This window comes from Phyllostomus hastatus, unplaced genomic scaffold, assembly GCF_019186645.2.
Source record: "Phyllostomus hastatus isolate PE091 unplaced genomic scaffold, TTU_PhHast_1.1 phas_scaffold_46, whole genome shotgun sequence".
Classification (NCBI taxonomy): Eukaryota; Metazoa; Chordata; class Mammalia; order Chiroptera; family Phyllostomidae; genus Phyllostomus; species Phyllostomus hastatus.
In genome coordinates, this window is record NW_025334032.1 from 20950131 (window position 1) to 20963507 (window position 13377).

At 41.7% G+C, this 13377-nt stretch overlaps 1 protein-coding gene across 4 annotated transcripts in view; it reads left to right on the plus strand.

The window, feature by feature from the left end:
* Window positions 1-13377, plus strand: part of SLC20A2 (solute carrier family 20 member 2) — a 98564-nt gene that overhangs the window by 23226 nt on the left and 61961 nt on the right. The window contains exon 1 of one of the 4 annotated variants that reach the window (XM_045821895.1): window positions 6204-6418. The exons of the other annotated variants lie outside the window; for them this stretch is intronic. The gene's annotated coding sequence lies outside the window, so the exon portion shown is untranslated. Of the gene's footprint in view, window positions 1-6203; window positions 6419-13377 lie in introns of those variants that run through there. 4 annotated transcript variants of the gene reach the window in all.

Genomic DNA, 13377 nt, shown 5'->3' on the forward strand with positions numbered 1-13377 from the left:
TCTTACAGGTGCTTGGGGATCTGGTAGAGGAACAGCAGGAGCCAGGAGAATGTAATCGAAGTTACTAACAGTAAAAGGGGTTTTTTTGGGCTGTCCCTGTGTGACTTGGAACCAGGTACCCTGTCTGCCTGAAATAAGATAGAAGGGATCCTAAAACCCAGAACCCCCAAAAGATTCTGTAACTTCCCCTTACAGGTGATTCACCAGGAATTCCCTCTCACTATTATTTTATATAGTTAAATACACATTTAAAACAATCTTGCCAAGTACTGCTCTGATTGCTGCATGTGCATTAACTCATTTTTGGTAGCTGGTGGGGTGGGATTTGAGTGAACCCAACATTAGAGCTCTAGTGAAATACTCGCCTACAGCCTTCTTCTCCTCAGAAAGTCTAACTTTTCAAGTTAGAAGTGGGGTAACCCTTACCCCAAACATACTGACAGCGTTGCATGTGGAGTGGTGTGGATTGAAATAACAAGTTACTATTTTGTGCTAAAATACCAAAAGATTTTGGAAGTTAGTAGCTTGTTGCCGGTTTCTTAACAGTTTCCCTACAATTCGACGGAGTACCCTGAGCAGCGGGCATTTATGATTGCAGTTCAGAATGACTCGTTCGTTCAGAGTCTGACCACCGATGCAGAATGGGCGGTGGAGTTTGGTTTGTGACGGGTAAAATTTACTTTTGCAGTCTTTGTGAAAAAGAGGTTTTTAAACAAATAGTGTAAGACTGCAGGAAAATTTTACGTATTTCAACATAGCAAAATATTTTCGAGTGCTTTTAGCAGTTTATTGGAAGTTTTTTGGTTTTCTTAGCATCGCCTGTTAACTGTCATAAGTACTTTCATCTTCAAAATGGAGGGACCTCAGTTTAACATTTTGTTAATAAATTCAAGTAATACAATTACATTTAAAAGTATTTTTAGTTTGGATATATAACTACTTGAAGCCAAATTAGACTGGAATTAGTAAGATTTTTTTTAAGCTACCTTTTGAATCACTGTGGCTTTAAATCTAATGGTTTTTTATCCTAAAATCTCAAATTGTATACATTTAAGGTTTCTTGTTTTACATTAGCTTGAATACTAATAAATTACAGAAGTTCAGATTATACTTAATAAGCCTGTGCTCATTTTTGCGTTCAAGGTGTATTTATTGCCTGAGACGGTAGTACACCTTTGTCGGAAGCGGGCAGCCATGCTGCATCTGCCTGCCAGTTTTAAGCCTAGCAAGTGCAGAACTGTTACCCCCGTTTCAAAGCAGAGGAGGTACAGTCTCTGTTCTTTTAACTGAGTGAAGGTTGATGTTGGGGCACATGAAAACATGTTTGACCTCTTTGCCCTAGTGTAATTCTCTGTGAACACCAAAGGGGAAAAAATTAAATATGTATTCAGCACCCACTACGTACCAGGGCTGTCCTTGGTGAGACAGCGGGATATGGCTGTATCTATATGTCTGTGTTCATGCACGTCTGTCTTTCTGCCTTCTTGCACATGCATAAACCTGAGTTTAGCTAATTATTTAGCAAAATGTTTACATGTTAGGCACTAGGCACTGCTCTCATTTATATTTGAGTAACCTTATGAAGTATGCATGTTATTATCCCCATTGTAAAGATGATGAAACTGAGGCACAGAGGGAGTAGTTGCCCAGGGTCAACAACTAAGTGATGAAGCTAGAATGTGAACCGAGGCTGTCTTGCTATAGATTCCATACTCTGATTGGCTATTTTATAGCATAGATTTGGGTAAATTAAGGAATTTTATTAGTAGTCAAAACAGCTATTAATTGGTAGAACTGAAATCTGCATCCAGGCCATTCCCCACATATATATTATATTTTCTCTTTTTCTCTATATTTGCTCATGTTACTAGTTCTGTATAATGTTCCGCTCCTTTTGCTACTAAAGCTCATCAGCATGCAAAGGCTCAATTCACATGCCACCTCCTCCAAGATGCCTTTCTTGATTGATTTAACTGGAAACCTCTTCTTAGATTTCTACTGGAATGAATTTTTTCTCTTTGGTATGTTTACTGACTATTCTCTCATGATACAGAGTTCATATACAGTTGGCTCTTAAACAATGTGGAGGTTGGGGCCACTGACCCGCTGCAGAGTAGAAAATCCACATACAACTTAAGTCAGTCCCAACCTTGGATAGAAAATAGAGTACGCTGTCACATCTCCTGTCAGGGTACGAGCCTGTTGAAGGCAAAACGGCCATTTACACCATTTTCTGCTATGGTCAAGGGCAGTGTGCCATTCATACAATTTTGCAAATGCTTGGGAGTTTCATAATGGCAGGAAGCAACAGTTTAACAAATGCTGCTTAAATGGAAGACTATTAGGAATGTATGGCCAGGGTAAAATTTCCCACTAGAATTCTAAGGTACTTTAAAAAACCAACTCTGTTAAAATGAGTCTTAGAACAACCAAATTAATACTTTCATAGTCCTGATACAAATTTTTATAAAATTATGTTGAATTACTCATTCTTAAAGTCTTAAAAAAAGAACTGTCTTGAAGTTTGCTACTATGTATGTCTTTCTTTTTAGCTTATAAGAAAATGAGTGCTGAAGAAGAAATGGTCTGTTCTTTGAATTAGGTTTCTCTGTTCATGTGCATATACCTTGGTACTCTTAATCCATTTGGGGAGTATTGATAGACTGAGTAGCTATGAACCATGTCAGTGTAATCACTCTTAAGGCTAGGATGGAGAAGTCATTTCCTTAGCATATGTAGTTGTAGCATTGAAGGCCACCTATATTTGTTTCAAACTAAAGGATGAAATAACTAGAACACTTAATATTTTAGGAACTTCATAATAAGCATATCACTGCTCCATTTTAGAGTAACATAATAGGTAATATGACAGATAAAGTAAATGTAGTAATCAGAATTGTAATTTTTTATAGAATTGTGAGTTTTAAGAGTAAGATTAGTCTTAGAAAGTTTCATTTGGAAGTAAAGGAATGAAATATTAATAGACTTTTCAAAGAGTGGATATTAGTGAGCTTTTGCTGCATAACAAACCCCCCAATAACTTAGAAAAAAAACATTTATCATGTTTCACAATTTTATAGGTCACCGAGGGGGTTCTTCTGGTTTGAGCTAGCCTGGCTGATTGCTGTGGTTAGCTGGCGCCTTGGCTGGGGCTGCGTGGTCTGGGCTGGCCGCCCTCACGTCAGGCAATCTTTTCGCGGGCTGGCGTAGGGGTCTCAGCAGCACATGGTGTATCTCCACTCCGTGTGGTCTTCTCATCCTTGGTAGGCCGTCCAGGGCTGTTTCATGCTGTGGTCTCAAGGTTCCGAAGTGCAACAGGAGAAGGCAAGCCCCAGTAAGCCTGCACTTTTTAAGTCTCTGGGTTACTTTTGCTGTTGTTGTGCCAGCCAACCCAGTCAGGGTGGGAAAGGACTGCCCAGGGGTGTGGATGCAGGGAAGTGGGAACAAAGGGCAGTTATCACTGCACCATCTACCAAGGTGTAGAATTTGTGCATGTGTTTAGTCAGTGTCTCCAAATTCTGACTCAATCTTAGACTGACAGCAGGAGGTGATAAAATAGAGAAAGATTCATCAGGCTGTCAGTGCTACAGAGTTTTCAAAGAGAGAGTTTATATAGACCATCAATTTCTCTGAAATACTTGAGCATTTGAATCCCCTTTCTATTTTTATTTTTTTGAGGCTTCGAGCTATAAATATAAAAGCAGGGAGCTTTAATCCTCACTCAGCAAATATCCCAATTGATCTTCAGCAAGGACTATATTGATGGTAGAAGGGATATGACCGTAACAGGTATGGCTGTTCATTACATGCCGAAATGACAGTATCTTGGATATAGTGAGTTAAATAAAATATATTATTAAAACTAATTTCACTTGTTTATTTTTGCTTTTTTAATGCAACTACTAGAAAATTTAAAATTATATATGTAGCTGGTCTAGAGGGTCTATATCTAGGTTAATTCATTAACTCAAGTTTATAAAAACACTTGTGTCTCTTTTTGTTTTAATTTCATGGATCTGGTGGGCTAAGGACCCCATAGAGACCACCCTCCAATGGCACAGTGCTGCCCTTCTCCGCTCCCCTACCACCACCAGTTCCTGGGAACCAATGGGAAGAACTTATCTTGCTTTTAATGGTGCACATAGATTCCCCCTACTGTGATAACCATGCCTGGAACAAAAGTGCAGTTGACTCAAGTTATTTTCACTAATGAAAAGGAAGCAGCAGGGTGACTAATGTCAATTGGAGGATACACTATTTTCTTTGGAATGTTTTGGCGTTTGCATCTTGGAACAGGTGTGGCCAGTGTTGAGAGAAGCGGCGGAGTCATTCTCAGCATGAACACGTGAGGGACTGGAAAAGTGCCCGCCTGCCCTGCCTTCAGTGTGATCGGTGTAGGCCGATCACACTGTTCTCTCTGCTGAAAAGTCTGATGTAGGAATAAAGTTGGTGTCTTTGCCTTTTCTTTCTGGTTTAGGGGAGAAATAATGTTTTGGCTTAGAAAGTCTTCTACTGAACTATGACATAATAGGATAAGGGTACTTGTGTCTGAAATAGCTTCATAGCATCCTCTTTTGGCTTTCAGAATTCCAGACTAAGTTTGCTGTGGATCACTGAGAATTAATTATATTAACCAGAGGTCAGCCATATATGATAAGTGCCAGCTTTTCGCCCGCGTGGGAAATGCCCACCTCTGGTGACTTGGAGTTGGGGTGGTGGTAGGTGCCCCAGCTACTATCCAGTGAGGGTGGGGTGGCTGCTGGCTACAGCTGCCTAAGATTGGGCAGTAGGGGTGGAACCCCAGACTAGCAGCTAGCAGTTTTTGTAAATAGACAGGAGGGGGACTGTGGTGGTGGTTACCAGCTCGTGCCATTGAAGAGTGCTTCGTTTGCCACCCCGGGTGTGCGTGCCTCAGTGCTTCTCAAGGACATGGTCATGCCCATGTCGCAGGACACCTGCCTGCGATTGTGAGTTAAGGACTGAGCCCCTGGGACTCAGACCTGGAATTTGGGAGTTGAGTAGAATAAATCTCTTAAAGCCTAAACTGACATGACATTTTAAAATTAGGAAAACAAACAGTTCCGAAAAGATGTGTAGGATTATAGCTAAATGGTTAATATGGACGAGGTATCAGAGGGAGCTTAGGAGGGAGTGGGAGTCCTGTGTTGGTTCAGCAAGAAGGCTTGGACAAGTCATTGATTGAATTTCCCTGTTTGCCCATCTGTTTTTTTTTTTTTGGTTGTTTTTTTTTTTAAGGGAAATTGACATTTTCCAGAGCTGTGTGGAGAGTTGGTTGGTAGTTGTAACACGGTTTGGATGTTTTCCCTGAGGTGTCCAGGAAGGAAGAGCCAAGCATGTCATCTGGACTTAAACGTCTAAAGCAAACGAGCCTGGACCACCTGGAGTAGGGACTAAGCAGCTCCGTGTCTTCGGTATAAATGGTACTTAGTAAAGGAGTTTCTCTACTTTTTAAAGAAAGTTCCATGTTACTTCTAATTTTCTTTTCCACATCAGCTGTATACTTGAGGTCTTTGGCTGTTAATTTGAGCTTCAGCATGCTTTGTAGATCAATGATCAGTCATCTTTAGGGACAGTTAATGAGTTAAGCCATCCAGGCAGTTAAATACACTTCAGAATGCTTCGATGCCTTTTGCAAATATTTGAGATGTTTGTTCTCAGTTGTAATTTATTAGTGAACCTGGGTCCTCCTAGCAACTCCTTGGGAGGTACAGGAGACAAAGCCAAAAAAGCAAGTAAGTGAAACTAGTTCATTAGATAGCAAGGAAAAAGAGCTTTCATTCAGGCGACTTGTTGATAGGCTTATTGGAATGTGTATTTGCTGGCCATTGAATTTCACACAGTACCACATCCAGCCGCACTGTTTAAATAATCCCAGTGAATGTCCTTTCACTAGGCTTTTGCTTGTGAAGAGCATACAGCACTGCCACCTTGTTGCCGAAGTTCTGTCTGGTTTGAATGTGCTTAAAAAATCAAGTGAATGCCTGTTGTGAACAAGAGCTTACTTTTCCTCTTTGTCAGTACTTGCAAAAGCAACTTAAAAGAAGTTAGTGTCATGGGACCGAATTCCATAATTAGCATAATCATGATGCTGCGTATTGTTCCCCAGAGCACGCCCCTTGGCCAAATTTCCCATCCAGAGGACACCAATGTCGTCCTAGTGAATAAATCCCGACACACACGATGCAGATCAGCGAGTTCCTGCCTGCCGCTGGGGTGCAGTTAATTTTAGCCAGGGTTTGTTCTGCGAGTTGTAAAACTGTTTACCCAAGTAGAAGTTACTAGGCTGAAATGTGACTTCTAACGTGATAGGATATCTATTTTAGACTTCAGAGTGTGTTCTTGATCGGGAGAGCAGTCTTCTGAAGAATTGTGGCTCAGATTTCCTTTGGAAGTGCTTGTAAGTACTGGGTGAATGTTCAGATTTCTCTTTGTTCTTTTCTCCTTAAATCTTCTTAATGTTACTATTGTAGTCGTTTTTTTAATCTCTCGGGAAAACTGGAAACTTTGGGGTGAGTGCTTTAGAGGATTCTAAGAATGGTGGCCAGAGGTTTTTCTTTAAGTCTTTCACACTGCTGGAAACCTGCTTTATTCAGCTTTCCCGAGAGAAAGTGTTTGATTCTTACTGATTTTATCTTTGCAAGGCAACCTGTAGGTTATCATTTATTTTATCTGTTAAAATATTCAGTTTTGGAAATGGTTGTGTCATTGAGCTTTATTTTCTGTGGTAACATAACTCATATATATTAAAAAACATCGAAAGGAATCCTGCTGTGTTAGACTTACCCTGAACTTGCAGGCTTGTGCTGGAGACACGATGGGAGTGTCAAATGTGATTTTGTAAAATGTATAGATGGACAGTTTTTATTTTTTTAAGGAGGGCTTTGCGCTTAATGATAGATCCATATATTTGTAAGGAGAAGCACTTGAAAAAATAAAATACTTTTAGGAGGAAGGCTTTAGAAAGTAATTGAAAGCATCCTCTGGAAGTTTGAGTTAGTTACCAAAACTAACCAAGGGCCACGAAGTTCTCCAATTTTAACTGCTCTTAATTTAACAAGTCATTGCCAACTTAAATTTGGACTAAAGAAAACTAAAGATTTTAATTTTGAATATTTTTAATGAAATCTGAATCACCTTGCTTAGTTTGAAGTGTTTTAATTCAGAGTACACTGACTTCATGCCAAACAACTTGCTTATTACAGAGAACCAGGCAGGAATTTCTTTATCAATTAATGTGTCAGTTGTATCCCTTCTGGGAATATTGGTTTTGATGAGACACTTCCAACAGGCTGTGTAGTAAGTAGCTACTTGACAGGCGTCCCCTGTCTCCGTCATCTGGACGAGCCGGGGGGAGGCTTGCCCTCAAATGCCATTTTCCATTTTGAAAGCTTTATTTAAAGACTATTTTGTTATTATGTATTGTCCGATTTTAAATACGAATGACCTAAGGTGTCAACAATGAAAGGAAGTGTTTCAGTGGCACATTTAGTACGAAAAGAATGTAAGAAGGAAAAATAGAACTGAGTTCTCAGACTATTTTTGGAAAGGAGCTTTTTTTACTCTTAAGTTTTTTATTGAGCAAAAGAGAAATTTGCAGTCCAGATTAATTAATTGTAATTATAACAGAAAAGTGTGTAATATCATCTTCAGCAGTAAAAAAGACCTTGTTCCATTATATGCTCCATAATATATACTTTTATTCAAAGAAAGTAACCATTCTTACTCTCCTTTTAGTTGTTAAGGCTCCATCGGAATCTCAATGGAATGTTTTTAAAGGTAGACTATTAATTAAACAGCAAGTTGAGGTGTTTTTACTACTAGGAAGCATGTGTTCTTTTAAGAGTTTCTAAAAAGGCTCGTAAATGCTTTCAGAGTGTTTGTCTTTATGATTTATGGGTTGTGAAAGAGTGATACAGGTGAATAAAAAAGATCATTTTTATTATGCAAGTTCCAGTGTTGGAATTTCTCATGTTTGCTGGTGCTCTGATTCTCTTGGCTTCTTCTTGTCCTATGTGCCTGATGTAGTGACAGTGGCCATGGTGCCCTCGTGAGTAGACGCTCTGTTGACTAGTTATGACCTTGGTCATGACAGATCACAATGAGCTCAACTCAGAGTTGCAAATGGGGGTCCAGATGTGGAGAAACACAGGCGGCTTTGTGGCCTGGGGAAATATGTCCAGGGGCCTGTAGCTGCAGCCACGCGCCGTGCACGCCTGCACCTTCTGTCGCCGTCATCCTCACTGCCGTTAGCTCCGTGCCAGTGTCTCCTCCAGTCCTGGTTAAGCGGCTTTCACTCACCGGGGGCCTGTCCTCTCCTCCCAATCTTCCACCTCTTAAAATAGTCACAGACCCAGAGGCTCTGACAGAGTAGCTCCTGGCTGCAGTGGAGTTATTTTACTGTTACTTTATTCCAAAGACAAGACTTCTGCTCTGAAGCTTGGAGTGATTTTGGGGGGAGACAAAGAGCAGTCTTTTCTCCCGGTCTCCTTCATTAACGTGAGGTTTTTAATGGGTACTTTGTCTGCAAAGCTATATGGAAACTTACCTTATCTAACAGGTTCCCTTTGTTTTGGAGCCGAATGCAAATGTTCATTGATCGCATCCCTAGAAATGTTCTCTTTCAAAAGGAAATTTTGTAGGAATTGACTTCCACTATATTGAGTTCCAACTGTTTTATGTAAAATAAAAGAACAGTGAGCAAGAGGGGTGCCTTCAGCTTTGCTGGTTTTCTCTGCAAGGAAACTGTGGCAGGATCTGCCAGTTGGCCGGAATGCTGATCTCTCCTGGAAATACTGGGTCTGTTGTCATTATCTAGCACGTGTGAAGTGCCCCCAGAGCACGTACAATGCACAAAGAAAGCAGAGTTCCTACTCTCAGAGAACTCACATGCTAGAATTAGGCAGCACACAAAGGATGGGCCCTTGACACACACACCGAGTGCCATGGCAGAAGAAGGAATCTGGGAATGAAGAAGAGAACGAGATGGTGTGGGGAGGGTCAGAGGCAGCATGTGAGCCAGCTCTCATTTCACCTGGGCCTCTGCCCAGTAGTGTTAGGACAGGCTGCACTGCCACCTGGGGTGCTGCTCCTAGCCGCCCCTCCCCACCCATCTCTCAGCAGCTTCCAGGTGATGGAAGTGAGAAGATGACTCCAGCAGCCTTACCCACAACTCCCAGTTCCCCCACTACAGTGAACCCGCAAAGGGAAGGAGGCTCAGTAGTTCCACCTACACCTGTTATTACTATGTGGAGGAAGTAAACTTGCGATCTTACAAAGCCCAATAAACTTAAGAAGTGTCCATCTCCATATAACAATATTTGGATAGAAATCTGAATTTGGGTTCCAGACTTTCTCTCCCCTCCTGAATTGATAGGCAGTAGAATCAGTGACTTGGCTCTGTACTGGTTTGGGCTGCTAAGCCGGCTGTTAAGTTGGAGATGTGCTTTGAGCATCAGAGAAGAAAGGCATTACGAAGGTCAGCTGAGCGTTGCTGCAGCTCATAAAGGACTCAGAAGAACATGAATCAGAAGGGAGCCAGGAAGGCAAGCTTAGGACGGGAGACTAACAGGAGCACACTGTGTGGATCCGTGAGTCATTTTCCCCTTTGTCCTCAGCCTCAGCCAGCCTCTGACTAAGGATCTGGGTCCAGTTCATGTCTCCACAACTGAAAGAGACTTGGAGAGGGTGCAACAAAGAACCTCAAAAAATGATTAAAGGGTTGAAAAAAACGATACCCATAATAAGATGTTAGGGAACTTCTATTATTTAGCCTGGAGGGAGAAAAATGGCTGGGGGACTCTTGAATTGTTATTCAAGTATGTGTATGCCTCAGTACCAACTGGTGGTGTCTGTTTCCATTGAGGATGTCAAGGTTCAGTCCAGTAGGGGTTGGGTCAGAACCGGCGTCCTCTCAGTGCAGTCCTGGCACCCTCAGCATCAGCAGCACCTGGAAACTTGCGAGAAATGCGCACGCGCAGGCCCTGCCCACCACCTACTGATTCAGAAGGTGGGGAGGGGCAGCAGTTTGTGTTTTAACAAGCCCCTCCCCCCGTGATTCTGACACACACTGAAGTTTGAGGACCACTAGATGAGATATAAAAAAGGGTATTATAACATGGAGAATTTGGACACCGGAAAATGTACACTTTTTTCCTGAAGTCATCTAAAAATGGGCATTTGTTTGCCGAGTTTTCAGTATTCTCTCTGAAGTCAGGAGATAGATGACCTCTCAGCGTCCTTTCTTGCTCTCACTTTGCTCTGGGTCTCCTCTGGCACTCACAGGAGATTAATAATCAACGAGGAAACTTTTGCAATTACTTTTCTGAACTTGGTCGCTCAGGCAGTGCCCACTTCAAATGAGGATCAGATGAGATAACTCGATAGATAGTAGTAGTGTGGTGTTTTCAGGTGTATCCTACTTATCACAGTGTTATCTAATAGACACCCTCTTCCCCCACGTGACTGTCCAGAGCCCTCTGAAGGGAAATTAGGGCAGAGGTCACACCGAGCAGCCCGTAGTCAGGTCGTGCCACAACACAGGCCTGGCCAGATCAGTTGCTGTCCTCATGAAGCCCATTTCACAAGAGAGGTGGCTGTAGGGAAAGGTGGACTACCCCATTTTCCCAACTCTGTCGTCTCCAGAGGAGGACAAGTTGGGGGTGGTCTGCTGTCTTCAACACCTGCAGGAATGGCATTCCTTATCCCTGCCTTGGGGGCACCCTGGAAGGAGGGGCAAAGTGGGAGGGCCAAAAGAGAATGCAAGTACCGGATGAGGGGTTGGTGGCTCTCCCTTAGAGGCCGAGGGTAGGGACCTCGTTCATCTTGACATTTTTGTGTCTGCAGGGAAACAGCCAATGATTAGTAGGCACTTAATACGAATAAGTGGTTATTCAGTTGAAATGTCCAAGGCCACATAGAATGCCCTCCCCCATGTAATTAATTATCTAGAGTCAGGAAGTTGGCAGTTCTTGCCCTTGCCAGCCAAAATAGTTATTCCTAGGAGTCCCTCTAATTGTCCTCAACCTTCTACCCCCGCCACTGTTTTGCACCTGATGTAAGTGCGTCTTAATTTAGTTACGTCTTTGTTCTTTGTAGATTTTTACTTTATGCTTTTGCTTGACAGAACTGCCTTGGGTTGAAAACACAAAGTACTGCGAGTGTGTCTATTTGTTATACTTTGTATAGCATTTAGTACAATAAAAGCTCTTTGTGATCATAATGAGGAAAGGGTTCTCTGAGGACATGTTTTGCCAGTGCCGCTTAAAAAGTATCCCTCAAGTGGCACACTGCAGTCTCCATTCTGGACGTGCTCTGCCTTGGCCAGGGCCTGTGGCCCTCATATTTTAGTGCTGAAAAATGGGATACGCAGAATCCTTGGCTTTTATAGCTGTAGTTAATTATGTGTTTGCAGAGTATTAAGAATTCCTTGAAGTGAGAAAAGACAAGTGAGGACAGTCTGGCTCCAACACTAGTTTGCCTTGTAATGGGAGATAGAGGGATAAAGGTGGCAAGTGTGTACACCGATGCTGTTGCACAATATGCGGGCCTTGTTGTGGTTGAAAAACTGACCTCGCAGACAGTGAGCTGCGTGCACCGCTGTTTCTCCTCTGGCATCTGCACACGGAGGACACCGGCCCCAGGGTGCGGCGGCTGCATGCCGATGAGGTAGATGTCTCACTTGTCCGGAGGGTGGAGGGAGCTGGTTTTCAACGCCCCGAATTAGGCTCTGACTGTAAGATATTTTCTTGGAAACCTGCAATTTCTCCATAACTTTATATCCAATAGGGAAAGTTCCAAATGGTTGATTGATTTGGGTCTTAATGATAGTAAGTAGAGGTGATTTTTAGTTCTATATTAAGAGAAATTGCTAAATACTTATTCTTTTCTGTATATAGCCCTGGAAAAAGTAATTTTGTTTCTAAAATCAATCTCATATCTAGTCCACATAGGTGTCATTTTAAAGGAGAGTGGTTAAGTACTTTGGGATAAATTTTTTCTCATCATAGTTGTTCAGTCAAGAAAATTAAACTTGAAGAGAAGGAGGAAAAAACCTCCTTTGCTTATTATGAGACTACTCAATAATTACTGACCTAATAATTCAATAAAATATCCCCACAAACAACCTAATAAGGCACTAGTTAAATAATTTATGGTGTAGCCATGTAATGCAACATCACCCAGCCATTTAAAATCATGATAGATCTAATTTGAGTAAAACTAGCAGTTTACAAAATGTGTGTGTGTCCCCATTTTTTTAATGGAAGGCATTTTTTTTAATGGCTTAATGGCTTGCATTCATTTTTTTAAAGGTGTCACTTATATGGACATGGGAAAAGAATGCTGTGCACCAAATGTAAGCAGCAGTTACCACTAGTAGATGAGGTGACACCCTGTCTTTTTGATCACCTGTTTCAGATTTCTTTCTCCCATGAGCATGTATTCCTTAGGTGATAATGAAACACCTTTGTTAGAAAAGTATTGTAATTCATTGTTTTGACTTTTATATTTAATTTGGCAGTATCCCGTCAGTGGTTGATGCGAGTAACACCTACCTCAATGGATAAAACTAGTTCACACAAAATGTGCGCAGAAACAGTGGCTGCATCGCGGTCGGAGGCCAGGAGCACCTTCCTTCTTTTACTTTCTACTTTTCTGTGTTTACCCAAGTTTTATATGCATGCATATTATTTTTATAATAAAAGTTGGTTTACTTTTAACAGAGAGACTGGAGATTGAGGCTCTTCAGAAGAGTCCCACAAGTTACTGGTAACAGTTAATTCCATGAATTCTGCCGTGGGGAAGACATTCAGCAAGGGCCTGCTTTCACTACTTACTGTCCTGGATGTTCAGTGAACTCTCATCTGATCCCAAGTCAGCCAGGATCTCAGGTGTAGTATTATTTGGAGAGCAAAGGAAGGGAGCCGGGAAATTCAGCCTGTTTTAAGTCATTAAAATAATACTACTGGCGTTAGGATTATCCATTTAAATTTTTGAGTATCGTTCTAGATCTCAGATATAAAGTAGTGAATGGTGGACCCATATACATAGAGCTCAGATAATACTTTGAGTGATGGTGATGAGGGATGATGAAAAGAACAGGGCCTCCTAGCTAGTGTTTCCAAGGCACTTGTTTTTGAAGTGTCAAAGTGTTTCTCACCATTGTTTACTAGGAGTGATAGCTCAGTGCCGCTAGGATGTCCTTGTGGACTTAATCTGAAGGTTATTTTGGGTAACTGTTTTGGTACTGGTATCAGTTGATTTGAGGAAAATCTTGAGCAAAAACAGTAGGCTTCCCTTTCAGCCCACTTTGTATGGTGACAGGTGAAAGTGCTTTGATGGTTGTTGAAAGGGTGTCTC